The sequence below is a fragment of the Mus musculus genome, chromosome 2 (assembly GCF_000001635.26).
Source record: "Mus musculus strain C57BL/6J chromosome 2, GRCm38.p6 C57BL/6J".
Taxonomy (NCBI): Eukaryota; Metazoa; Chordata; class Mammalia; order Rodentia; family Muridae; genus Mus; species Mus musculus.
Window position 1 is genome coordinate 75,241,290 of NC_000068.7, and position 26,807 is coordinate 75,268,096.

The window sequence follows — 26,807 nt, forward strand, 5'->3', positions numbered from 1 at the left end:
GGACTGAAGATCTTTTGGGAAGACCACGTACTTAGTTTATCTTTGGGTCAATTTCTGGGAAACAAGCAACAGATCCTGTTTATTAGATAGATGTGAGAATAAATAAAGTAAGATGATTTCGATAGAAGACAACATTTTGTGAGATAACGGTGGGGGCTCAAATCGTTGACTATAATTGTTATTTTGATACTTCTGAGAGTTGGGTTGATGGAAGATGAAGTTGGGATGGACCCTGCTGGATTTCTTCTAAAGTCAATGCAGAGTCATTGTAGGAATGTCTGTTTCATGATGACAGAGAAATAGATTTTCATTTTTGAAACCACTAGGAGGCTATGGCAGCAATGCAGCCTAAATGTGCTGACTTTAGGGGCTTGGACCGTGGAGAAGAGAGGGATCAAGTACTTGGCAATGGAGTCCGAGGAAAGTGAGTTGGGATGACTTCCAGGTTTCATGCTTGGGAAACTGCATAATGATGAGCCCACACTCACTGGGAAAAAAATAGAAGCAGTCCCACAATAGAGAAGTAATGGAACAGTGCTGTGAGTGGCGGATCTGAGCTTTCTGTGGCATAGAACATCAAGTTATTCTTTTATCACGTGCCCTTTTAGTTCTTAAAGAAGAGAAATGGCTGTTTTCAAATATCTGGAACTCATCTACATTGTGCTGAGATATTCTGAATAATATTATGAATCTAAAATAAAATTAATTAATTAAAATAATAAAGGATCAATCCCCATTTAGACTTATCTTCCATATTGACATTTGGAAGCAACCATGATCATTAACATAACATTGTCCTGTGGAATAAGCTACATCTACTTTTACCTACTTGGACCTTAGCTAAGATTTCCCATACTCTGAGTTTTGTGCCTACACATTGTTTATAAGTTATATTAGCATCTGTGGCACCTACTGAACAGAGCTCTTGCCTTATCTAGCCTCTTACTTGCTACACACGACAAGTTCTGTAGCCCCGAGGGTACCATGACTGACTTCCCAAAACAGTGCTGGAGTGTGGGGAGCAAGAGAAGTCCTGAGCAAATGTGTGTCATTGACATGGAATGTCAAGGAATTCAGTGCTTCAGACCCCTAGGAGTGACAACACCTTTCCCAGGTGAGGTTCAGAGGGACAGCAAAGCCTTCTGTTGGTCTGGATGCAGGTGCTGAAAATGTCCATAGTATCTTTCTTCTCACGTTTCCAGCCAGAAGGACAGATGCTATTCCTAGTGGGATTAGCCAAATCTGCCTCCTTGTTCAGCTGTGTGTCCTAAATAGGAAGGTATGCTTATTGCACACAATTTAACCGTATACAATAAACACACTGAGCTCCTGGGGTACTGCTGCTTCTTCATCAGGAAGCTTAGACCTTCTGATTCCAGCTATCTCTGTGTCCGTATGTCTGCCCTCTCTTCATTCCCTTGATGCCCAGGTAGGTCAATCTCTGGAGTTGTTCAAGAGTGAGTCAGTAAGACACTGCCTGTTGCATGCATAGGTAATCACTTTGTGCGGTTAGAACATATTCCTACCAAAGTCTTGCCCATCGGTTACATTAAGGCAATCAACTATGTTCTTATTGTCTCCTCTCAAGCTTCAATGTGATATTATATCAGAGTTCTCTAAAGAATAAGAACCAATAGCATACGTACACATATACCACAAAAGAAGATTTATTGGATTGGCTTTCATAATAGGGGCCACATAATTCAACAGCAAGTGACCACATTGTGTAGAAATGTTTTCTTGAGATGGGCATTGGTGGTGCATGCCTTTAATCCCAGCACTTGGGAGGCAGAGGCAGGAAGATTTCTGAGTTCGAGGCCAGTCTGGTCTAGAGTGAGTTCCAGGACAGCCAGGGCTACACAGAGAAACCCTGTCTTGAAAAAAAGAAGAAAGAGAAATGTTTGCTCGACCCAGGATACCTCAGCAGTCCCAGCCCAGCATGAAGACCTGGATGTTTCATGACTGTCATTTGTAGAAATGTCCTGTTGCCAAAGAAGCTGGAATCTGGTGTCATTTGGTCACATGATAATGGAAATAAACTGGTAGATATAATGACCCGAAAGGAAAGTTTGCAGGTGTGGCCATGCTGACTTCCTCCTCTGTACCCTTTTATGCAAGCTGTCAGCCACATTCAGAACTAGGTGCCCTCCCGTCCCTCAACACAGACATGGCAAGACACGCAATCGTCTCTGACACACAGATGCATGGATATGTTTTACCTATCTTGGTAAGACATCTTCTAATCCAGTGAAGTTGACAACCAAGGACCATCATAGATGCCACATTCACTGTTTGATGCGTTAGAAGTATTCAGTCCATGTTTTTAAAACAAAACAAACCCCGAGGCTTATAAACTAGTTCAAGACTATTTTTAATAAGGAGTCTTCAGAATCTGAAGATGTACCTCAGTGTAGAACCCTTGCCTAGTATTTGTGAGGAACCTCCGTGGAAATAAGATAATAAACACCATTTTGATTATCCTCTATACCTAAATCTTACACTCTTGTTAGGTTTTAACAGCCTTCATGATGATGCTATGTACTCCTTCTCTGGTGGTAAATACAAACATACTGTTGGGCACTATTTCTTTTTTACTGCCTGGAAATATCTAAATTCATCATATACCTATAGCCAAGAATTCAATGTACACGTAGTGAGGCAAAAAGTTCAACCTTGTTTGTGACACATCTGCCCAACAGTGATGTGTTGATGGTGCTTCTTACAGATGAGGAAAACTTAGCATGGAGGGGGATAACACGGATTTAATTAGAAACATTCAAATTCATTCTTAATTCAATTCAGCCGTCCAGCAGCCGTGATGAGATCTGCATCATGATGTATTTTCAATACTATCTATTTTCATAAATGTAAACTTTCCCAAATATTGTTCTGATGGAGGCTGACATTTTAAAATATGTCCCATTGTCCTTTTCTGTGCAGTAGACCAAGCATGGAGTGCTCACTCCTATATCACTGTCACTGTGCTATCAGGCCAGATGGCTACTTCATCATAGAATCAAGAATTAGGAATAATTTATGTTCTCCCTTGCTCTAGAATGTGAAAATAGGAAGCGTTTGCTGCATGCATACCAGGAAGATCCGCTCAAAGCAGCAGACAAGCCTCTGCAGAGGGCATCTGCACTGTGGCTTTTTGTCTGCTCCGTTCCACGGAGGACTGAGCTCCAGGGCCGCAGAGAAATCGTGTAGGCACACGAGAGGATGCTTCATCTGCAACCCGATGAGGCTGAGAGCACCTCTCCACTAAGGAAAGCAAGCCGCAGCGAAGCTGTTCTAAAATGGGAAAGATTATATCTTACCTTCCATTGTTTCAAATCTAAAGAATCCTCCCTCCACAGGGGGGTAAATGTTGGCTTAATGTTCAGAGCAGTTGCTTTTGTGTCTGTGAACATTAACTGTTAGAAACGGAAGAGCTATTTATCCTCAGCCTGCTGAAGAGAACAGTGGAATTTTCTCTTTATTGGTCTATAAATAAGCAGTGTCTGAACACACCCTTTATTGGGAGAAGAGCCACGGCAACTCATTACACACACCAACTGGCTCGTCGGCATCTCTTTATTTCATGTTGCTGCAAGCATGCAGATGGAGAGGCCTAGACAAAGGAATACCTCTCACACTCTCACAAGTGTCGAGCCCGAGGACCAACCAGTACCCTCTAAGTGAAAGGAAAGTGTGTACAAAAGAAAGGGCATCTCTGCCGAGAGAAGCTCAGAGAGGTGTCATTGAACACAACCTCAGCAGTGACAGACCCAATGGCTGCTGGGTTCTAGGTCATAAAATCATTTATGACCAGCAAAGTTCCATGGGCCATTTGGGCTTTGCCTACATCATAACAAACCAACTGGTTAAGACAGCGAAACACAAACAAGAAGCGGCTCCAAAATGTTCAGTTCAAATTCTGCAAGCCAACCATCCGTTTGCATCCGGTTCTATATGTCAATTATTTGTGATTCTGAACACACAGAAAAGCCTTTGAAAACACTTTCATTATACGGCCAGTGTAGTCTGTTCTTGCCGTTGGAGTCTATCTAACTTGTTCCTAAGTATTAGCTTTTTCAGGGTAGAGGTCTCACACAATAGACAGTCATGGTAGGCAATTTTGTCGTGTGGCAAAGTGAAAAGGGTATCATTGTGAGTGAGAGACAGAAAACTCAGCAAATTGGAAACAACCAGAGGCAGCTGGCAGTAACTACACTCCCTTTCTGAGGAAGGAATTCTCTCCGGTAGCTCTCTGTATGTGACGTGAGTCTCCTACTCATATTAATGATGAGACCTCTTCCATCAATATCTTGGACTATTACCAGTGTCTCGGAAACATTTTATTGGCTGCTGCAGTTCATTGAGAATTAATTGATATGACACACTTACTCTACATGAACTTGGAAAAAAAAAGTCTATCAAGTGAGTGATTTAATTCATTTTATGTTAATTATAAACTATGCCAGGAAACACCATTATGGACGGACTTGTTTCCAGCTCTCAGATGGCATGTGTGAGCAGTTTGTATTTCCGACACGCTGCATACTCTGACTTTGACTGACCAGCCAACACTCATCTTAGGAGACACACTCATCTGGCACACTAGTCGCTAGTCCTGCTAGCTAGCAATGTGGCCTGTTCTTAAACAAATTAAACTGGGAGGAGGCAGCAAAATGGCCCACTTATCTTTATTTGTAATTTAACCAACATTATGAGAGACAACCTCCAATTTGGGCTATTTAATTTTTTTTTTGCCCGAGTCCTGTATATATTTAAATAACCCCCTAAGTGTTTTTGTGAAATTGAAGGGGAAGTGGGTGGGGGTGGGGTTGTTGCCAAGTCAAATGGAAAATAGAAGATTATTTTCGGAGGAGCATGTGAAGACTTGCTTGTGAAGGCGGCTTCCTGAAGGCTGTTATTTTCATTTCCTGTGCTATCCCGCCTAGGAGTAGATCCTTCTCAATGCCTCTCTCAGCCGGCACGTGCTCGCTCACACTGTTATTAAAAGAAGCCCATCAGAACTGGGTAGTTGTTATTCAGGAGCGTAACTCACGCATGGGGGATGGCGCTCCTTCTCACTCGTGCTGGTCCACTGCTTCTAATAGCAACCTGGAGCTCAATTTCCCCCTTCAGAACATTGCATTTCATGTGGAATGTCAATTATTAAAATGCAGTGTCCCGTGTCTCACTTCTCACTAGATGAATTCATTTGCAAAACTTGCTAATTTATGCAAATGATCCTTAACCTGTCAGTGCCTGGAATCTATTTCACACTGCTCCTAGGTCTTGGTAGCTTTGGAGCCTAGATGGGGGAAGCCATTACTGCAGAATTTGTCGGTTTGTAATCATTATAGTGGCTATTGAGTTGTTATAATTTTTTTTTTAAAGTAGCACCACTATGAATAAATAAAAAATGTGGTTTTAAGTGGAACAGCCAGCCAACACCTAACACTGAAATAAAATAAAATAAAAAATTCTAGAGATTAAATTAAAGATGGAATTGAATGGAAAGATCTAATATCCATGTCTCCTGACACCCCTGAGTAATGTTAGAAGCTAATGACTTCTTCTCTTGAAGAAACTAACTGGTTAATAATCCAAACGGGGGCTATCAGCTGCTGACGGAGGCAGATTCACCAAGTAGGCAGATAAGGAACTTCTTTATTTTAGTGAATACAAAGCACAAAAAGGACCCAAATACCAACTGAAATTTTTGGTCAGTTAACTGAAAGACAAGACAACTAAAAAGGAAGTCTGTGAAGAAAGGGCGCATAGGAGGCTGAGACAGAAGGATGTGATTCAAGAACCACAGCCTGAGGGCTGGACAGATGGCTCAGTGGTTAAGAGCACTTTGGACTGCCCTTCCAAATGTCCTGAGTTCAACTCCCAGCAACTACATGGTAGCTCACAGCCATCTACAATGTGATCTGATGCCCTCTTCTGATATGTCTGCAGACAGCTACAGGTACTCATACATGATAGATAGATAGATAGATAGATAGATAGATAGATAGATAGATAGATAGATAGATAGATAGATATTTTAAAGAAAAAGAACTATAGCCTGAACTACATAGTGAGACCCCGTCTCAGCAACAGTGTGGTGGTGGGTTTCTGTGTGTTCACACAGCTGCACATATGCATACTTGTGCACATAGAGAGAAGAGGGGTACAATGGGGCTACCTGGAATGTCTGCACTGTGTGTGAGTCCACACATACATTTTACATAAAGTCTTGTCACTCCTCTCCGAGTTGATTGGATTTGGTGCACACTTGCACATCACTGGCACTGCACCTTAATCAGTGGTTTGGAGAACATGTTCAGCCATTTTCACCTCCACTGGCCCTCACCTACCGTCACACAGACTCTTCTTGTGAACAGGGTTGAAATAACTTTCTGCAAACCTTGGAGCTGCTTTCCTTTTCTCCTTGGAGGTCAGAAGAAGGATTCGGATTCCTCTCATGGGTCTAAAATCACAGGATGTGAACCCATCATTTTCATTCAGTATTCTTTATCCCAGGGAGTTCAGGGAGTTTATGAAGACCAGTTGTAGATTAGGTGACCTGGAGAAAGCTAATCAGGGAAAAGGCTGTCATGCATGCGTGTGTGTGTGTGTGTGTGTGTGTGTGTGTGTGTGTGTGTGCCTATGTGCACACCAATGTATATATGTGAGAAGGAGAAGACAGGCTCACCCTGGACTGTCAGTACCAACTAGCCAGCCCTGCTGCACATTTCTGTATCACTCACAATACTCAACTTTCCCTGCTCACCCTCCAGTCACTGAGCAAGACCTCTGACTTGCCTAGTTTACATGGTTAACATACATGGTTACAAGTATACTAACGATCTATCCTTCCAGTTGCTGGGATTTTTCTTTTTTAAGTGTTTTAGTAGTTGCACAGTAAGAGGGGGTATCAGTGAATATTTGAATGGGTTCTTTCAACTCTATGGAGGATTCCAATTAGAGGGAAAAAGAGAAATCTGCCTTGGGTAAAATGTGCAATTTACCACTTCAAGGACCTTTCCAAATGCTAAATAATAACAAGAGAGTGCCTGTTTAATCACTCACTTGCTCCCATTTCTTTCAGAACTGTGTCTCTTTAAATCTACTGAGGAAGATATTCCTTCTGGCCCACAGGATGCCAAAATGACTCGATGATTTATTTATGCAGCGCTTGGCAGCCCATCGTCCAGATTGTGGCTGAAGCTGAATTTTATGAGCCTTCCCCCAGTGAGTATATTTTTAAATTATATTAAAAATATATATATATATTTTTTTTTTTTGCAAACCTCAGTCGTGTCGTGTTTGGTCTCACCTCAGGCCTTGACAACAGTAGAGAGGACTAAGGGATTAACATTACTAAGGACTTAGCTGGTGAGATTTTACTGTGAGAGGTTAGAACGATGCTAAGCTTTCCCTAGTAGGAAGGAAACAATGCTGTTCTGACTAGATACTTTGGGGGTGAAGGAGACCTTTTCCATTTGTAACAATTTACCTGGTCATTCAACAATTGTTCGTGGTATTTCTTTCAATAGACTGGGAATCACTTTCAGCACAGGGGACCGTGATTTAAAAAAAAAAAAAAAAAAAGACAAAACAATGTCCCATCTCTCCTGGAGCATCTCTGAGAAGGAGAGATGGATGGTAAGCAGGTGAGTGCATACTTTGGGGAGACAGAATGCTACAAAATCACCAAAACAATAAGCCCCAGGGACCCAGAGACTAGATCCATCTTACGACATTGCTGTTAATGGATAGCTTCTCTAAGACTAAGGCTAGAACACTAGAAAATCTGGAAAAACAGTTTCCTAGACTATTTCCGTTTGGCAAAATCCAGGTCAAGAGGAACACACGTTGTGAAGCTCAGGTGAGAAGGGTTTAGAACAAAACTCAGGAGCTGAAGGCATGAAGATTCCGACAGCACGGGTCAAAAGCAGCTCTGCAGCTCAGCGTTGTGCTTGGAGCTGGTGCTGTATTGTGGAACGATGTTCAGGCTTACACTGTGTGAAACAAGGCTACCATGGAAAGGAGGGCTTTATCCATGAACGACAGAAAGTGACCTCACAGGTCTGAGAGCCTGTCATCCTGATTGGTCCAGGTTGGTGGTAATAGTTAACATCTGTAGGCTACCAGCCCTCTTCCTGTTTGTTTGTTTGGTGTTTAGTACAATTCACATGTTTACATCACTTGTTTTCTATATCAATTATGTAAGGTATTGCAATCCTCATAATAGAGGAACAAATATTTTTTTAAATGATGATGACGTTGGTTTCTTTATCAGTTAGCCACTTACTAAAATACGTCACGCAGACACTTCACCATTGTAAGGGAAGCCATTTTTGAGATTAAAATCATGTTACTTCTCTTGCTAGTTGAAATGTTCTAATAGTCCATTATTTTCTTTTGCATTTTGACTGTTTGTATGTCTGTTATTAAAACTGAAGTCATACCTTAAGTATATTAAAAAGAAAAAAAGTACTTAAAAGTACACGGTTGGGTGTCAGAGAAGCTAGGGGAGATGGCTCAAATGTTAAAATTAGTTCCTCCTTTTCCAGAGGACCTGAGTTACATTCCCAGCATCTACATAGGGTGGCTCATAACTGCCTGTGACCCCAGCTCCAGGCAGATCTTACCCTTGCACACACGTGTCTACACACACATAGAGACATGCACATGTACACATATAATTAAAATAAATATTTTTTTTTTAGTCCTACATGGGTAGAGAAAGAGCTCACATTGATCTGCCTAGCAGACTGCCTGCAGCTGTGGTTTGTTGAACAGTCAAGTAAGAGATGACTCAAGTTCAAAGACACACTCTGGCTCCTATTGCTGACACAGAGAAATAATCTGACTTCACTCACCACTGACAAGTGAAGATCCACCGAAGCCTGGGACTGAGTCGAAATCAGAAGAGACGAGGGTCCCTTTTGTTTCTGTTAAAATCACAATCATGGACACTCACTGCCACCTTCAACCATCTTTATGGAAGCTCTGTTGACCAACGAACAAAGCCATCATTGTTCAACTCAAACTCCCTTAAATCTTTTTATTAGCCCCTTGAAATAAACAAAGACCTATTTTCAAAGCATAATATTTCAGGAAAGAAAAATAACACATAGAAAAAAAAGAGAGATGTAATTATTACCATGTAATGTTAACTCAAGTGTCAAAACATTTAATCTATTGGGAGCTGTAAGTATATAAGGATACTGTGTGAAACATGAACTAGATACTTCCCTGCCTAATGAGTATTTAATCATAGATCAAGGAAGACCCTAAACACTGGTGTTAATGTTATCATGAGTAAACTTTTGAGTGGCCATCCTTTTCTTGAGATCTTATTTAGTTAGTTTTATGTCTATGAATGTTTGTCCGTATCCCACATGCATATAGTGCCCTCAGAGGCCAGAAGAGGGCACTGGATCCCCTGGCACTGAAGTGACAGATGGTTGTGAACAGCCATGTGGGTACTGGGTATTGAACCCAGGTCTTCTGGAAGAGAAGCCAATGATCTTAATTGCTGAGCCAACTCTCTAGCCACCAGTCAGTGCTCAGCTTTTTTTTAAAGAGGGTATTACTGGGCCACACAGAAAGCTTAATGGGAAAGCATTTGCTTAACACTCTTATGACCTTAAGTTCAATTCCCAGTACAAAAATAAATTCCTACAAAATATGCATAATTTCTCTGCAACGAAATCAAGGATTAGACCCTTTAGTTGAGATTGCTTTATGAAAAAAAAAACATATGTATATGTTCCAGTGAAGACTCTTAAGTGTAAATTTAATTGGGGATTATAGTAATTTGTAGTCTAAAAGTATTCTGATGGGGAGGTTCAACTTCAATGGGGTCCTCTCAATCACATCCACAACGAGGATTTTTGCTGATCCATTAGGAGAGCTTGGCTGTAAAGAAACACATTCTGGAAAGCGTGGTCGAACTTTCTTGCTCTGTTCTAGACTATAGTGCTTCCAAGAGGATGAAGGAGTCTGGGTTCCGAGGACGCTGTGGGTCACACTGAGACTGTGAGCAGTGCTTCCAAGAGGAGGAAGGAGTCTGGGTTCCGAGGATGCTGTGGGTCACACTGAGACTGTGAGCAGCTTTATCTCCCAGAAGCTGGCTCTCCAGCTCGCTTTCTGCTTGGGTCTCTGGAAACACATTTTTCTTACTTTACTCTATAAAAATATATTTATTTTTTTATTCTTTGAGGGTCCCATACATGTGGATAATGATTATTTTTTAGTCCTTGTCTCATCCCCCCCTCCCTCTTCCACTGAAATGTTTCCCCCGTAAGTCCCCTTCCTACTCTCATGTCTTTTGTGTAGGGGACAGTCTGAGCCTCCATGTGGTTTCCTGCATGAACATGGTTAGAGGGTATTTACAGAAGCTCGGGCTTTATAAAGGGTTTTCTTACCTAGAGCTAAACGTCTTAGGATGTTTTTCCTTCCCTTTGGGGCCACACTGAATAATTCCCATCCCGCTTCTGCATGATGGTTGATTTGTTTGCTCATTATAGAGAATTCTAAGTCAAGCTTCTGCTGAGGCAGGTCAAATGATAGAATTAATGGGAATATCTATTGTGGAAATCAACTAGATCTAGATTTGAATCTCATACTTATGGTGCTTTTGTATTAAGTTGAGAAGCTGGTTATTACATTATTTGACCCTCAGTTTCCTTCCTTGAGAATGGGAGTAATAATATCTATAGAAACGATAAGCCTTAAAGAAGAAATAGCACCTAGCGTGAAGCAAGCACTCAGAAATGCCAGCTCCCTTACTCCTTGATGCTTAACAACCCTGCCTTGTAAACGCATCTCCATCTCATATATCACTTCAAGTCACAAATATGCAAAGTTGGTTTTATGACCCAGTTTCATCTGACTGCATATTTTATCTAAAAATTTCTGAACACGTCGCTAGTATTATGAAGCCATCCTCCATTGCTATCTTTGAATTTCTTTTTTTTTCTATTTATTTATTTATTTATTTATTTATTTATTTCCTTTTCTTCAAGATGGGATCTTACTAAGAAGCACAGTGCTGCCACCTCTGTTATTTTAAGGCCGTTGTATTAACGGAAAGGCATAGACTAGTGTTAATCTCCCTTGACAGGGTTGCTCAAGCCCACTCACCTATCATAGTGGCATAATGGAGGATAGGGCCTCTATAGACTATCCTCTATGGTGAGATTAAATCTACTTCTTAACTCAGACTTCATTAGGATCTTTGACATACTAATGCTACTATGCAAAAAGTGAAAACTTTGGGGCTAATGCTTGCTGAGTTATGATGCTAATACTACTGAAAATAATCAAATTCCTTTAATTAGTTCATTAATTTCCCATCTGGGGTCTCCTTGTCACTTTCACAGAGACAAGGGTTTCCTTCCATTTAATCAAGGCAACCTCTAAGAAGCAGGAGTCTGAGTAGACTCGCTGGTTCCTGTCGCAGTCTCCTTTCCCAACAGCTCTCTAGACAGGATCAGTGTGGTAACTTCAAGAGTTATACAATGGAATGGGGGAAAGTTATAGGTAATCCCTTCTTCCAAACTGGCTCGAAATAAAAATTAAATGGGCCTTGAGCGTTTGTGAATGGCAGTGTTTCATTGGGCCCATGGAACACTAAGTGGGACTCCGAAACAGGGTGTTAATTCAGGCCTAATCATTTAATTCCTCTCTGTTATATGCCGTATTTATTGCCCTCCTGGATGCTTTCTATGGCCTGATAAAGAGAGTGATTCTCTGAAGCTCAGTCAGGGACCGTTTTATTTATATCGTTAGTTAGTCCAATAAAAGCACGGGCTCCAGATTCCTGCTGTTATTTTCTGTTTTGTAGCCCTGTCGTTAACTATGAAAATGCTGATGGAGTTCTCATCCTCCTCAGGGCTGGAGCTGCTTTGTGCTTGAGTCTGGGTTTGTAAGGACTAAACTGACTTGGAATCAGGGTAGAATGTCAAGTTTAGGGAAAGGCAAGTCTGGCTTCAGCAGCACACAGGGGCTCTCCGTTATTGTGTGGGGTCTGTTGTGAAAACTTGATTATTTTAAAATCAAGTTTTTATTTTAAAAAGTTATTTTATTTTAAAAAGTAAACCTGACCCCTTTGAAGCTGGAGTCTGGCTGTGAACAAGAGCAGTTTCCAAGTTTACTGACATCAAACCTCACTTCAGCTCTCCACGGAGCAAGGGTAGTTCTGAGTTTGGACAGAATGACCCATCTGTAGAGTTGTTTATGTCTGTGACACAAAGGGGAGGCGATGAAACCCAACAGCATCCAAGAATCAAATGTAAGGCCTCTTACATCTTAAGTTTCAACTGCATAGTTTTATTATTTCCCTAAGTCTCTAGAATGTTAGAGAGAAATCTGGAATAAGGACGCAACGATGGGAAACAGATTTATAGAGGTCACTTGAATTACTGCGATAGCAATCAGAACATAACGTAGGTACGTTAATATAACACACTGTGTAATTGCTCGTGCTTCCATTGGAGCTTATGTGTAGCTATCCATGTAATAACAGATATTATTTCACAGCAGATATGCAATTATCTCATCTCATTGGTGTGTAGTGCATAAATGAAGCAAATCACTATTGTTGTTTTAACACAAAGAGGTGAGAATGTTTTAAAGTTTGACAGACCTTTATATATCAGTCTGTCTCAAGCTCATGTTTAGAAAAGGAATATGAAAAATATAAACAGATAGTGGCTTCTATGCCTTCCCTAGTACTTAGGTGTTTGAATATTAGCACCATAGGGTTATATTTGGGGATATGGTCGAAACTGCATCAGCAAAATTTCTTGAATGATTATACACCATTAACTCTAAGTTTTGTCTTCATTGGAAGATAAGAAATGCATTGACTTTGCCAGCAAAGATTTGTCTTCTACTTCCTAGAGGATAAAAACAACCAACACTCAGCCTAGATCTTCAAGTACTGCATAGAACCCAGTGATTGAGGAAACCCATTGTGTTGCAATATGGCAGAAAACGGTGGCAAAGGTGTTAAAATTCCCACAATCCCAATGCTATCTGCACTGAGTGAAATGAATGGTCTGTCCAGTAATCCTAAATGCAGGGGTGTACTTCTGTGGTGTGGGGGAGAGTAGGGACTACTTACTATGTGTAGAAAGATCTATACATAGAAACTTCACTGAGTACATCAGAACTTATGAATCATCTGACTTATACTGTCACAATTGGTCTTTAAAACAGATATAGGACAAACACATCGTGCCAACGTGATAAGTGAATATCCAAAAACCTGTGCGATTGGTCTCTGGAAAGTGGATTCTGTGCTTTCCCCCTAGTATTTAGATGTTTGAAGATTAATACCATGGGGTTTTATTTGGGAATATGGCTGAATTTTGCATCAGCAAAATCTTTTTTTTATTCATTATTTATTTACATTTCAAATGTTATCCCCCTTCCCTCTTTACCCTTCCCAAACCCCATAGCCCATCCCCCTCCACCCTGCTTCTATGAGGGTGCTCCCACACCCATCCACCCACTTCTACCTTACAGCCCTAACATTCCCCTACACTGGAATATCCAGCCTTCACAGTACCAAGGGCCTCCCCACCAATGATGCCAGATAAGGCAATCCTTTGCTACATATACAGCTGGAGCTATGGGTCCCTCCATGTGTACTCTTTGGCAAAATTTCTTGAAACTATATACACCATTAACTCTAAACTTTGCCTTAGAGTTAGTGCCTTAGAAAACTTAGTTTTCTCATCCCTAATCCTGTGCAAGTCTATGAAACCAACAGAGGGAAAAGCTTTCTAAATGAATGACAGAGAGCTTCATTCAGGTCCTTATTAGTCCAAATTCTGTGCATGTCCTTGACACAAGGGTGTAAAATCATCAGTGTTGGATTAAAAATTGCTAGAGTAGGGCTGGAGAGGTGGCTCAGTAGTTAAAAGCACTGATTGCTCTTCCGAAGGTCCTGAGTTCAAATCCCAGCAACCACATGGTGGCTTGCAACCATCTGTAATGAGATCTGATGCCCTCTTCTAGAGTATCTGAAGACAGCTACAGTGTACTCACATATAATAAATAAATGAATCTTTTAAAGAAAGAAAGAAAAAGAAAAAATCACTAGGGTGATTCTTTTTTAATTGAAAGAAAAATTGGAAACACACAGTAGAGAGTAGTGCCGACATTAGAGGCCAGGAAAGGGGATTTCAGGGTAGCAGATGGTCCATATCTTGGGGTCAGAATGTCTCTGGAGCAGAGAGCCTTCAGAGGGAGTCCACAGGACGTGTGTGTTAGTGGACAGTCCTCACATGGGAAAGGTCTGCATGCACAGTGTACTTTGAAGAAAATGAAAGATGTCTGATGGTTGGTGGCAGGGAAAAGGCAGGTGTTAAGTGGGCTTTTATGAGGATTTCCTGGTGGTTTTCAAGAAAGAGTAGCTGTAGTTGGCACAGGTACATGCTATGAGCCCAGAGCCATTGTCCAAGCATGAGGGAGAACTTCTACTGCTCAGGAGAGTAGACAACCGCAAGGACTGACTCATTCTCTAGTGATTTAGGGGGGTTGTTTTTAAATGTTCTTGAAGCATTCAAATCAACAAGCCATGGCTACTCTCCCTTCTTGAGAAATACTCCAAATTCAATTGGCTTGCAGCATACATGAAAGGCAAAATTAGGTTATCATGTAAAAATCTAAGGTAGTACTCCACCCCTAATTAATGCTCTCTACATTTTTCTTATAATGTTGATGAAAAATATCCTGCTCAAGCAAGAAAAACATTCCCATCAATATGCTAGCCCTTTTTTCCCCAATATCAATATTCTTGTTAAAATATGGTTTGTCAACCTGCTTTAAGACTTCTTTGTATTTTCAGTGTACCAAAATGGATCAAATGAATACTGAATTTGGAGGCATTACGGTTTTTTTGTTTGTTTTATCAGCTGCATAAAACATGGCATATAATAGGATGCTAGTGGGAACAAAGGATGGTGTTTTGGACTGACATTGGATTCTTTGCTATAGAAAATTTTATAAAATTGTATTTTTCCCGGGGCTACAATATTAATTGATTGAGCAGTGGAGACTTGAGATGAGTAAGTTGTATTTTTCCTTGATGATCTTGGGCTAAATGCCAAGCTAAGTTAGCTATTGACGTCTACTGTCACACTGGCTAAGTTAAGTTAGCTATTGGCGTACACTGTCACACTGGCTGAGTTAACTAGCTATTGTGTCTACTGTCACACTGGCTGAGTAAACTTCACAAGTGAGCTCCTGAACACTGCTGAACCTTGGTTTTCTTATCTGGAAAATGGAAACGGTCCATTGTAGTGCCACCTACACAGATAAACCCTGGAGATATTGGCCACTCCTAAACTTCTTCCCAATTCCTGTGCATGCCCTGGCACTCTACAGCCCCCAACATTTTCCTCAGGGCTTTTGGCCCCACTTTATGCTTTCTTTTATCCCATATTCAAGTTACCTGTCCTGAGTTCCAACCCGCCATACTCAGTGGTCTTATTTAAATGATGTTGACACCCACAGCACATCACTTTATAGTGAATGAACTAAGGATGTTAATACACATAGTTTTCCCCAAAGCTTGTTTGCATTCTGACAGGGTTTAAAAGGTTTACTCTAAAGCACGAAGATGGTGTTAGTTTTAATTTCCACTACTGGCTAGGGAGAAAGATTCTGGCAAGGAGTGGGGTACGGGAGCCAAAATTCATGCCTACATGTAAGACCTACTATGGGGAGAGCCTGGCTTTGTGTTGGTCCCTGAGTGGCTCCAGCAGCTTCAGCAGGAAGCCTGTTTCCTAGATCTCAGTTCTCCTCATCAGAACCACTTTTCTGGCTAATACACATGCGGTAACCACTTTCATATCCAGCATATGTGAACAATGCTCCTGTTGGCTTCCTCATCTACACTTTCTGTAGACTCTACTTGGAGGCTGCTTCCTGGTGTCTAATGTTCTATTTACAGTGAGAGCCCACTGGTACCTCTTTTGGACATCCACTGACAGACATGCTTCCCATAGCCAGAAAAGGGGGCTTCCCTGCATTGCTCTGTGATGAGCTCTTTCCACTCAAACCAATCCAATGGTGGCACTCACATCCTCAGGCCCTGGCGCCTACCTACAGCTGTGCTTACTGAAGTGAGACTGTAATTTGCTACAGCATGCCAGAGTATTAATAGACAATTATTTATTGCAAATCTGAACCATTTATACTGTTTACTGGCTGACACAATGTAAAATTTTGATCCAAATGTTAATGTGTCCATGACATTGCATAATTCTGTTCCATGGATGGTTTTTCTCTTCTAAATGAATCGAATTTGCAGTACAAGGAAATGGCATTTTTAATGGATGAATGATTTACAGCCTCAAACTTAGAAGGCTATTATTTGTGTAACTAGGGGAGAATTGACTAATTGCAATAACACAACAAATTAGACAAATTTAAGATTGTATTGGGAACAAATTCATGGGAGAAAATGGAAATAACTCACAAAGTTCTTAAATGGTAATTGAATAAATCTCACTTTAGCTTTCCAGAGCAATTGTGTTTTGGGGGAGATCAGGTACCTTTGAGGCCAAATCGACTTAGAAATATTCAATTGAATAGAACATAGATAAAATTACCTCTTCATAAGGAACCATATGTGTGGTAAACAGAACTTTCAAATCTCTAAATTGCCTATGCAATTGCTTTTAGCAGTTGGGCGAAAACAAAAGCCTTATATCTATGTGATGTATGGGGGGAAGAGACACCAATTTTTAGCATATTTACCTTCTATTTGTTGAGCATGCAACAACAATGCTGTGGAAGAGTGATTTCCTAATAGAAAGCTTCATGATTTTTCAAACTAAAAAAAAAGTGCATCAGCAAAAATAATATCTTTTTCTTTCTGAGGTATTCCTCTTAGGTTGTTTCTATCGATTCCTGTTATTCTGTTACCTCTACCCACAGAGAGATTGTTAAGATAAAAAGTGCCTCAACACAGCTCTAATTAAATCTCTGAGAGCTATACTGGGGTGTCTAAACCCAAGGGCGCTCAATGTGAGGATTCCTTCAGCATAGGAGTTCACGGGAACTCTCATAAATTAATGATGGGAAAAGGACTGATTTGGAGGGATGCTTTAAGAACAATAAAATATTTGTGTGTCCTTCCAAATGAAATACAAAAGGTTCTTCTCTTGTAGAGATGGCAAATCCTCCCTCTCACGGGTGTCAGCGATTGCTTCCTTGTTTATCTTTCCTGTTCCAACCACCAGTCATATTCCCTTCCAGTATGCTCGCTACAATTTGGTTAACACTCCTTCTTAATATGTAGCTTATTTTGCTTCTTTCCTTTTCAAAACCCTCCCAGAATGATCAGAGTAAGCACATGTATGTTTGTGCAGTGGACAAAAGTCTGTCTGAACTCCACACCCATGTTCCCTTGTCATCTTGCTTGTTGGTCCTGTTCTTCCCTGGTTCTCTACTTTTCCAACAGTTGGCTAACCCTACAAGGGAACAATAAACTCCCTTGACTTGTCATACTAAAAACCGATCATGTGCATCTCTCTAATTTTGAAATCTCTGTATGTTTCTACTTCTTCTCTCTCTCATGGTGCTCTCTCCATTCTGATTAGCTCTTAATGATGCTCCAGGAATGTATTCAGGGGGCAACTACCCTGGGAGCCATTGCTGAGCCTATGGACCAGTAGACTGCCACTCTCCACAGGCCAACTAGGTTTCCATGCTTCTTATCACTGCACATGTGGTAGTACAGGAAGTGGCACTATTAGGTGTGGTCTTGTTGGAGTAGGTGTGGCCTTGCTGGAGGAAGTGTGTTATTGTGGGGGTGGGCAATAAGACCCTTCTTCTAATCATGTAAGAGCCAGTCTTCTCTTAGCAGCATTCAGATGAAGATGTAGAACTCTCAGCTCCTCTTGCACATGCCTGCTTAGATGCTGCCATGCTCACCTTGATGATAATGGACTGAACCTCTGAACTTGTAAGCCAGCCCCAATCAAATGTTGTCCTTATAAGAGTTGTCTTGGTCATAGTGTCTGTTCAAAACCATGGAAACCCTAACTAAGACAACATCTATCCCCAGATAAGTCACCTATTATTTCCTCACTTCTACGAGGCTGGAAGCTTCTGAAACGCATGGCTGCCATTTGGTTGGGTGTGGTCATAGAATAAAAATGGGAGGAAAAAGTGAAATATCTCCTGATTGACCTATACTTTGTTCAGGAAATGAACATGGCCCTTTGAAATAATAAAAAAAAACCTCTTTGTATGTTATTCCTTCTCTCACACTGACTAGCTTATAATTAAATCCAGTTAAGCCCCATGAAACAACAAATCAAAATATGATAAGGGTTACAAGAAAGACATGGTTCAATACTGGGCTTCAAAATAAATGGAGTTCATTACTTTCAAACCATCATTAATTCATTTACCCACTTTGAAATAAATTGACCTGGAATTATATCTTATTCACTTATTAACTATGTGATCTTGGGTGATTTCCTTGACCTAAGCCTAAATTTTACTAATATTTTAAAAATAAAGATGACAGGAAGCTCAAGAGATGGCTCAGTGGTTAAGAGCACTGTCTGCTCTTCCAGAGGTCCTGAGTTCAAATCTCCTGCAACCACGTGGTGGCTCACAATGATCTATGCTGGGATCTGATGCTCTCTTCTGGAATGCAGGTGTACGTGCAGATAGAGCACTTATACACATAAAATAAATACATATTTTTAAATGAAGACAATAATGTTTACCTTAAAGGATTCTGGGATGGTGAAGTAAGATCATTCAGAAAAGGGCCAAGATAGCAGGAAGATGCTGAGCATATTCTCTGATAGCACTGCACTCCTGCTTTCTCAGACCAACCCAACTGGACTATGTGGTTAATTTCTCAATGTCCACAGCTGGAAACACATCTTCCACTGATAGTCTTTCTTTGTCTTATTAAAACGTCGGAGACTCAAGGTTAGAATCAAAGCTTACCCTGTGCAGGAAGCCAAGGACTTCTGTTTGAGTTGGAAAATTTGAAAGAATCTGATTTAGTTCTATGCAAGCACCTATTGAGTTCTTGGATGGATTCTCCTGTAGCATCCATCTTTCCTTCCATAGACGTCCATCAAAAATGGAAAAGTGTCAGGGGATGTGGAGAGTGTCAGTGAAGACAAGTAATGTCGCAGCCATCTGTTGAAATGTGGTTTGTTGTTGTTGTTTGGTTTTTTGAGAATCTGTTGAAATGTGATCCAACTGCATCTTAAAGGTGATGCCCATGCTGGATCCTAGGGCCAAGCCCTGTACCTCTAGCCTGAATAATGAAGCCATGACTCTCATTCACTGTTTCTCCCAGACCAGGGTTTATAAGACAATCTAGAATTTGGTCTGCAAAGTCAGATAAGACTCAAACAACTGTGTGATTTCACACAAATTACTTAATCTTTTTTTTTAAACAATTCCTGATTCTTCAACCATTTTACATGGATTATAAAACCCTCCATTCAAACTCCCTTTGTAGCTCAATTGACATTGTGCACATAAAACACTTAACACAGAGCTCATGCATAGATCTCTCTCTCTCTCTCTCTCTCTCTCTCTCTCTCTCTCTCTCTCTCTCTCTCTCTCTCTCTCCCTCTAACATTTTGCAGATAACTCACCAAATCTGTGGCATTTTAAAGTACCTTAGGTTAAAAATACTGTTTGGGAATGATTTTGTCTCATTTTTTTCTTAGTTAGTACCCACTACATACTCATTGGACAATCCAATGGGATAATCAAGGGTGAATCACATTCAAAAATTGATTAGCAAGCCCTGGAACCCTAAGCTAGTGAGCACTGAAGGTTTGGCAAACTGCGGAGACAGCCAGTTACCACCTTCAGTAAATGACATCTCTTAGTCTTGCTTTCCATTGCTAGCAGATAAAGTCCATATGTAAAAAGCATTAACAAAAAAAAGAAACATGTGCAGGTTTTAACATGACAAAGCCAGGAGCATTACTCTGCTAAGTCTTCTGGACAAAGTCTCTGATATTGTCTTGGGCACTTGTTTCTAAAGTACAACCACATACATGCAGTGATAAGGCTGAAGGAGAAACATGAGGCAGACTCGTGTTGTATTGTAAGGCTTGCAGCATGCACAACTACAAAAGAGTACTTGGGAGCTGGAGAAATGCTATGCTATGCTATGCTATGCTATGCTATGCTATGCTATGCTATGCTATGCTATGGGACTGGAGAGTGGTTCCTAGCACCCGTGTCTGGTGACTCACAACCACCTGTAATTCCAGCTCCTGGAGATCAAATTGTCTTTTTTGGTCTCCACGGGCAGCCCCCTCACTCCCACACAGAGAAAACAAATCTCTTTCTTTAAAAGAGCGCTTACAAGTCTTTTAAAATATCTGGAATAACATAATCATCTTGCGCTCACTATTTGGGGTTAAAGGAATCAAATTTGCTAATTTCATTAATGAAGCAATGCCATTGATTTCTTCAATCGTCTTTAGAAGCTTCTTCGGTTTTCCTAACACTTGGAGCCTCTAAAGTACCTGTGGCTCCCTTTCTTGACTCCCAAGCATCCTGACCTTCCCGAGTCACTTTTCCAGTAGATGCTCAGTTTTGAGCAACACAAGGAAACTGTTTCCTTTTCATACTGTTATTTCTTTTACTTCTACTTTCCATGTAAGAAGGAAGCTATAAACAGGGATATATTGGTCAAGAGCTAGTTTTTAATTATGTCCAATGGAAAAATTCTGTGGGAGTTGCACAGAGCCATGTATCACTGATGAACATCAAGAGGAATTCAGATTTTATATTATTTGTTCTAAACCAGAACATTTTACTTATTATTCATAATACGTGTTGAAAGCAGACACCAAAATGGCTCATTTGGAGCCTTTCTGTGCTTGCCTGCTAATGTACATTAACGCCAGTACACATTCCGTATTACAGATCCATAAAATGCATTTGCATAATATTGAAATTATAATCCCAAATGTGTACTAAAAACCTTTATGAAAAATTGTTACTGCTCAGCTACTATACTGTGGCTAATTTTTAATCTTCAGCCTCTCAGCTGCGAGTAGAGATGGGGTATTCTGTAAATAAAAATCTCACAAGTAAGAGCCTGGAACCTTCTCTTTCCTCTTTGAAGGAGGCCGTTGTTAGGGAGAAGAATCTACTACCCTAAGGGTCAAACAGTTGGCTCCGCAATGATCCTGCGGTTTTGTATATGGATGGCTTGATCTTTAGACTAGTTCAAAGTTCAACTTATCTGCATTCTATCAGCAGAATGAAGGTTTCACCACACAGGGAAGTGACTCCTGGTCCCTGAAGAAGCCCTCTGGTGACTAACCAAAGCGGCTGAGGGAGGTGGCGGTAAATAATTCAGCATAGATTTCCATTGTCTGTGTATATATTTGGCACTGGGATGAACTCCTGAGAAAGTTATAGAAATGAACCCTCACAATCATCCAAGGAAGTAACTCCCCATGCCATCTCATGGGGACTTGGTACCTGTCAAGTCTCACCCCTCTGATGCTGACCCTCATCTGTTGACTCCCCAACTATAACAAACACCATGGTGGATATTCATGTCTGACTCTTCAAAGGATTTCACAGCCATATTCTCAGACAATTCTCTGAAGGTTCCAGAAGAGACTTTGGACAAACATCACTAAGTTACATGTTTGTCAGGCCCACTTGACAAAACACTTTAATAAGAGGAATCTGACAGGCGCGTCGTAGGGCTCTGTAAGAAAGTGAGTCTCCATTCCCACTCTCAGAAGAATGTTCATCTCTGTTCTTAGCCTTCACCCATGGATCCAGGCATATGGCTGTGTTCTGCTCAAACTCAATTGTGAAGAAATATTCTCTGGTGATCCCCTATGAAACTACCTCCCATCTCTGCTTTCCTCTAAAATATCCAGTTGCAAGTCGAGAACAAGAAAAACCCAAATCAAAAGTGCCCACTTCCTGGAAGAAAGCCATGTGTGCTAGTGGCTCTCAGGAAATGGTCCAAGGGAAACCAGGGACCCAACAAGCCCCCTACTTACTTTGGGGCTCTTGGACGAGAGCTTCCTCATTTCTGTCATTTATTTGGTTTTCATATATTTGATTGTAATGAGTGTTACATAGGCAGAGTACAAATGTAGAAGACATAGTTCAAAAGTAATTTCTTATTCTTTGGAGAGGATGTCTGTCTTCTATTTGTTCAAAAATGTAAACAATCATGTATTGTGCATGGAAATCTATACCTGGTTTCTTATTCACATTTTAGAAGTCTTCTTACAAGAATGTGTAAAACTGTCTAACAGAGATATGCCATAACTTATTTAACCACCCTTTTTCTGACACAGGTTGTTTCTATTTATTTGCTAGTGTAGACATGACTACGTATGGTCATGGGTTTTGTTGAAATATGTGAATAAATCCATAAGAGAAAATACTGGGAGTGTAAGTTTAAGATCACAGAATAAGCACACATCATTTTGGTAGATTTTGAGAAATTGTGTACTATAGGAGCAGTGCTAATTATACTCTTTCCGACACAGCGATATTAAAAAGCCTTAGTTTAACCTTCTAGAAGCAGAGGGTTAGGGAGGGTTGTTCAGTCACTTGAGCTAGTGGGTGTCTCCCGGGGAGATGATCTGCTTCTAGGCAGCTGACAGAAAAGGACTATGAATTTCTTGTCAAGCCCAGTCTATGAGCTTCCAATGACTTTACAATAAACCTAAACATATGGGTTTCCTGTCTGCTGTTAAAAATCTCCAGGAGGTAAATTCCATAGCCTTCTTGGGTAAACTATGTGGGTTCCTCATGACTCTTCTCAAAGTCAAGGCATTTTTCCTTCTGTCTAATATAATTCTTCTCTCCATATATCTACTTAAAAAAAAAAAAGGTGGTGTGCTAACATTTCCCCAGAGCAACAAGAGTTCAGCTAACCACAGTGAGATGCTATAATTCCACAGCTAAAATATGCATCCTCTTTTTTAAAAAATCATGTAACTTGTAAGTTCTTATAGAAACGGTTAGTGTGTAGACAAGGGATAACATGTACTTTTTATTTTACCCTGCATTTAATTTAGTAAGGGTTTTGTAGTGTCTAAGGGGCTGTGGTGTGTGTGTGTGTGTGTGTGTGTGTGTGTGTGTGTGTGTGTGTGTGTGTAAAATATGCAGTACTCTCTTTTCTTTTCATGCATTATAATTATAGAATGATAGTATTTTCCTCATTGGATGAGAGTAATAGTTTCTTCAACAGCATTCCAATATTGGTTTTTGCTGACAGAGACCATGTCTGTCGTGTGTAAGATGACTACAGGTCATTTCTGAGTGTATCTTTCTCCTGCTGTCAAGATACAATAACTATTTTAGGAACATTTGGCATCCCAAAAATCCCTGCATTGTGCAAATGAAAACATCTGCTTATACTTTGACACCCTCATTCTTCAAAGGTTAGTTGGATTTGTGGTTGCTTTGTTCAACAAGACCGCTCTTAGAGCCCAAGGATACACATTTAATTATTGGGAAGATATGTTTGACAGAGCTCTGGGGAAAAAAAAATTACCCTTCATATTCAGACCAGCATTAACATTTTTATAGGACGAGATTGCCTGAGAGTCAAAGAAGGGGGGAAAACTCCAGGAAAATAAATATGAATCTGTTTGGTCACTGGTGTCCTGCTGATTTACAAGGTGCCAAACCTGTGACTCTGTTCCCCAGAACTCATCAGCTCGCTGTTAAACTGGCATTTCTGATTTCTGCTGAGGCTAGAGACAGCAAAACTCTGTTTCCCACAATAAATAATGGAGGAAGTTATTCTTTGCATCCAAACCGGCTTTCCATCAAAGCAGACAGCTACAGCCAGGTGCATTTAGCTGCGTTTGTCATTGCTCCGGATGCAAAACATGGAGGGCCTGCTACAATGGGTTTCTACCTGAGCTTTTTGTACCCGAAATATTTTTCCATCCTCAACTGTAACGGAGCCATTGCCACCCATCCCTGTCACCATAATAAAGGGCCAAGGTCCTGCAGCAGCGCCAACATATCCTGATTGGTTTGTTTATTTACGCCAGCCATCAGTGCCAGGTAGCAGATTGTACACTGGAAGGCTTCCTGATGCTCCAGCCAAAGCCCGGTGTTCTTCTCCCTGGGCAATGTGGAGACAACACATGTCAAGAGGCAGCAGTGGCTAGCGTGCCAACCCATCACTCACTAAGTGCTGCAGCCCTGCCTGGCCCCCTCTCCCTGTAGTCATTTCACTACTGGTCATTACCAGAGACCGGTGCAAACCTTAGCTATTGTTGGACAGGGAGGGAAGATGGAGGAACCTATACCACAAGCAGCAACAGGGATTTGGTGAGGCAGAAGCCAGCAGGTGAACAATGGCTCGTTTGCTAGGCTGCAGCTGGGTGTGTGTTATTTGCATACCAGGGACCCTTTGTTAAAGTGCTGTGGCCAGCTGTGTGGGCACACTGGTGTGGGTGTAGCTCTGAAGTGGGAGATGAATTCTCTGCTTTACTTCCTATCTCATTTGAACACAAGTTGAGGGCAGGCATTGTCATCAGAGACCCCCTGCAGAAAAGCTGCGGGCTCTAAGATTCATTTGCCTTTGCCAAGTATGTTCGATCCAAACTTGCCATTTTTGAGATCTTACAAATTCCCTCGAAAGATGATTTAACAATTTAACAAAAAAAAAAAAAAAAACAGCAGCAAAATCAAAGCCGTGTGGCAAAGGGACAGACGTTAAGGCTGTGATTGAAGTGAGTGACGAACCTCGTAATGAGGTGTGCAGCTTTGGATATTAAACGATTTCTCCATGGTACTTTTCCAGATGTGATGGAATACATTTATTTTTGTGCTCATCTGAACTGAAATAATACAAATGAGATACTAAAAAGACATCATTATGCGCAGAAGTGGGGCAAAGAATTTAGAATCCCAATTCTATAGGTTTAACAGCTGCTCGAGAAGCAATTTGAAGCTGCCTCGTGCCTGCAGGTTGCTTAGGAACCTGTCTAGTGTGTATGGACTGGCCGTGATCTATGTGTGAATCCTGCATGTTGATAGTTCAAGGCTACTTTATTTCAGGCAAAAAATAAATAGCTAGTAGTAAGAAGTCTGTCTCCTCCGAAAGCTGCAGTACGGCTGAATACATCCTCTGCAGTAGCGTAATAAAATGGGATGGGTTTAAAACTACCAGATGGTACCCTGTACAGTGCCTGAAATAAAACAGAGAATTAGGGTGCCCCAAGGTGTGCACAGGAAAGGCAATTACATGAAATAAATGGGCCTCGGGCCTACAGAATGCTCAAGTATGCTACACAGGAGACATACAGTACATCTGGTGAGCAGATTTTATCACACACTGGAAAGCCATAAAGAACGCTGTTGACGATCGGACCCCCATCTCACAATGACATTTTACCTGTGTTGGTATTCAGTGCTGTTTATTTTAAAAGGTGCTGTAATCTCAATGATGTGTTTTAAAGGCCTCCTTAACATTGTTTCCTACTCTGCTCCATTTTGGGGGGGGGGGGGCACAGATTGATAGGGCTCTGAAGCAGATCTCTGGACAGAGAGCCACTGTGGTCACAGGAGATCGCCTTGATTTCATTCATTTCATTGTGACTGGAACAATAAGTTCACCATTGTCAGCTCTTCCCATCTGAGGAGATGCTGACATTAATACTCCTTCCCTCAGCAATGTGGCTCTTTGGTTTTCTTTCTCCACCTACCCCACCCTTTTTTTTTTTTTTCTGAACACTCAAAGGAAGGTGATTTTTTTTTCCTGATGGTTATTTTTAAGGAGCAGTTGGTAGCACCTAGCCCCTTTCTTGTCTCTTCCTCAGCAGAAGCAAACCTGTATGGTTTGAAAATGCTGTGCTCCGTTTCTATTGTGAGAAGTCCAAGGAACGCAACCTTCATTATGCAGTTTTAAAAGTTGCTATAATAAAATCCTCTCAGTACTTAAAGATAGCTTTAGTGTCCCTTCTAGGATTCATCCTTGCTTTGATAATTGGGTAATTGCGTCCCCTCCCCCTTCAATAAATACTTTCACCCAATTAAGTTTAAAACTATAATAAATTTTAAAGAATTATGGTCTAAAAATTCATACCCTAGAACCAGCATTAAGTATGAATATTTATCTTAAGCCGTGGAGCGGAGCTGCCTGCTTACAGGCTCCAGTACCTTCCCTCAGCCTCCTCCCTTTGGGGCTGCTACTATGTTGAAGCAGGACTTTCCTGAATCCATCTGAACACAGGCAAGATGAGTGAGCTCCCTCACTGCTGAGAAAGATGGTTTTCAGGTCAATAGTCCTTCATGCTCATGTCCTTGTCTTTCTCTGCTTCTAGCATTCACTCGGTCACTCACTCATTCACTCAGTCATCTGCCCAGTGATCTCCCATTGAGTGCTTATGACTACACTTGTGTTTGAGAGTTTGTAGAGATGTGCAGAAGGGTCAAGGCAGACATGTGAGCTCAGTTCACCTTCCATACCTTCTTGTTTGTTCTACAGACGGTTGTGCCCAAGTAAGTTGGTCTGGCCTGTGTTATGCAATCTGCTGAGGTCTAAGATCACATATTCTAAATGCTAAAGGATAGCTGGATGATACAGGCTGTTATCCCCCACTGCCCATGTATGTAATAAATGCAAAGCCATACCTGGAAGATGGCCCAGGAATTCCCATTTCATGCGCTGGCCCACTGGCAACATAAAATCTCTATTCCTTCCTGTTGAAACTAGAAATACAATCACACACACTCCCCAAAGCCAATAGCCTTTTGGTTGCTATAATGCCCAGCAGCCCTGGAGCCAGGATCAG

The 26,807-nt window shown here is 41.1% G+C and overlaps 1 long non-coding RNA gene across 40 annotated transcripts in view; it reads left to right on the plus strand.

The window, feature by feature from the left end:
* Positions 1–26,807, plus strand: part of 2600014E21Rik — a 184,753-nt gene that overhangs the window by 103,635 nt on the left and 54,311 nt on the right. For 37 of the 40 annotated variants that reach the window (XR_001783338.2, XR_001783353.2, XR_001783345.2 and 34 more), the window contains exon 3: positions 7,088–7,230. This is a non-coding gene — a long non-coding RNA (RIKEN cDNA 2600014E21 gene). Of the gene's footprint in view, positions 1–7,087; positions 7,231–7,837; positions 8,099–26,807 lie in introns of those variants that run through there. The other 3 variants (XR_001783341.2, XR_001783363.2, XR_866463.1) reach the window with 2 other exon arrangements.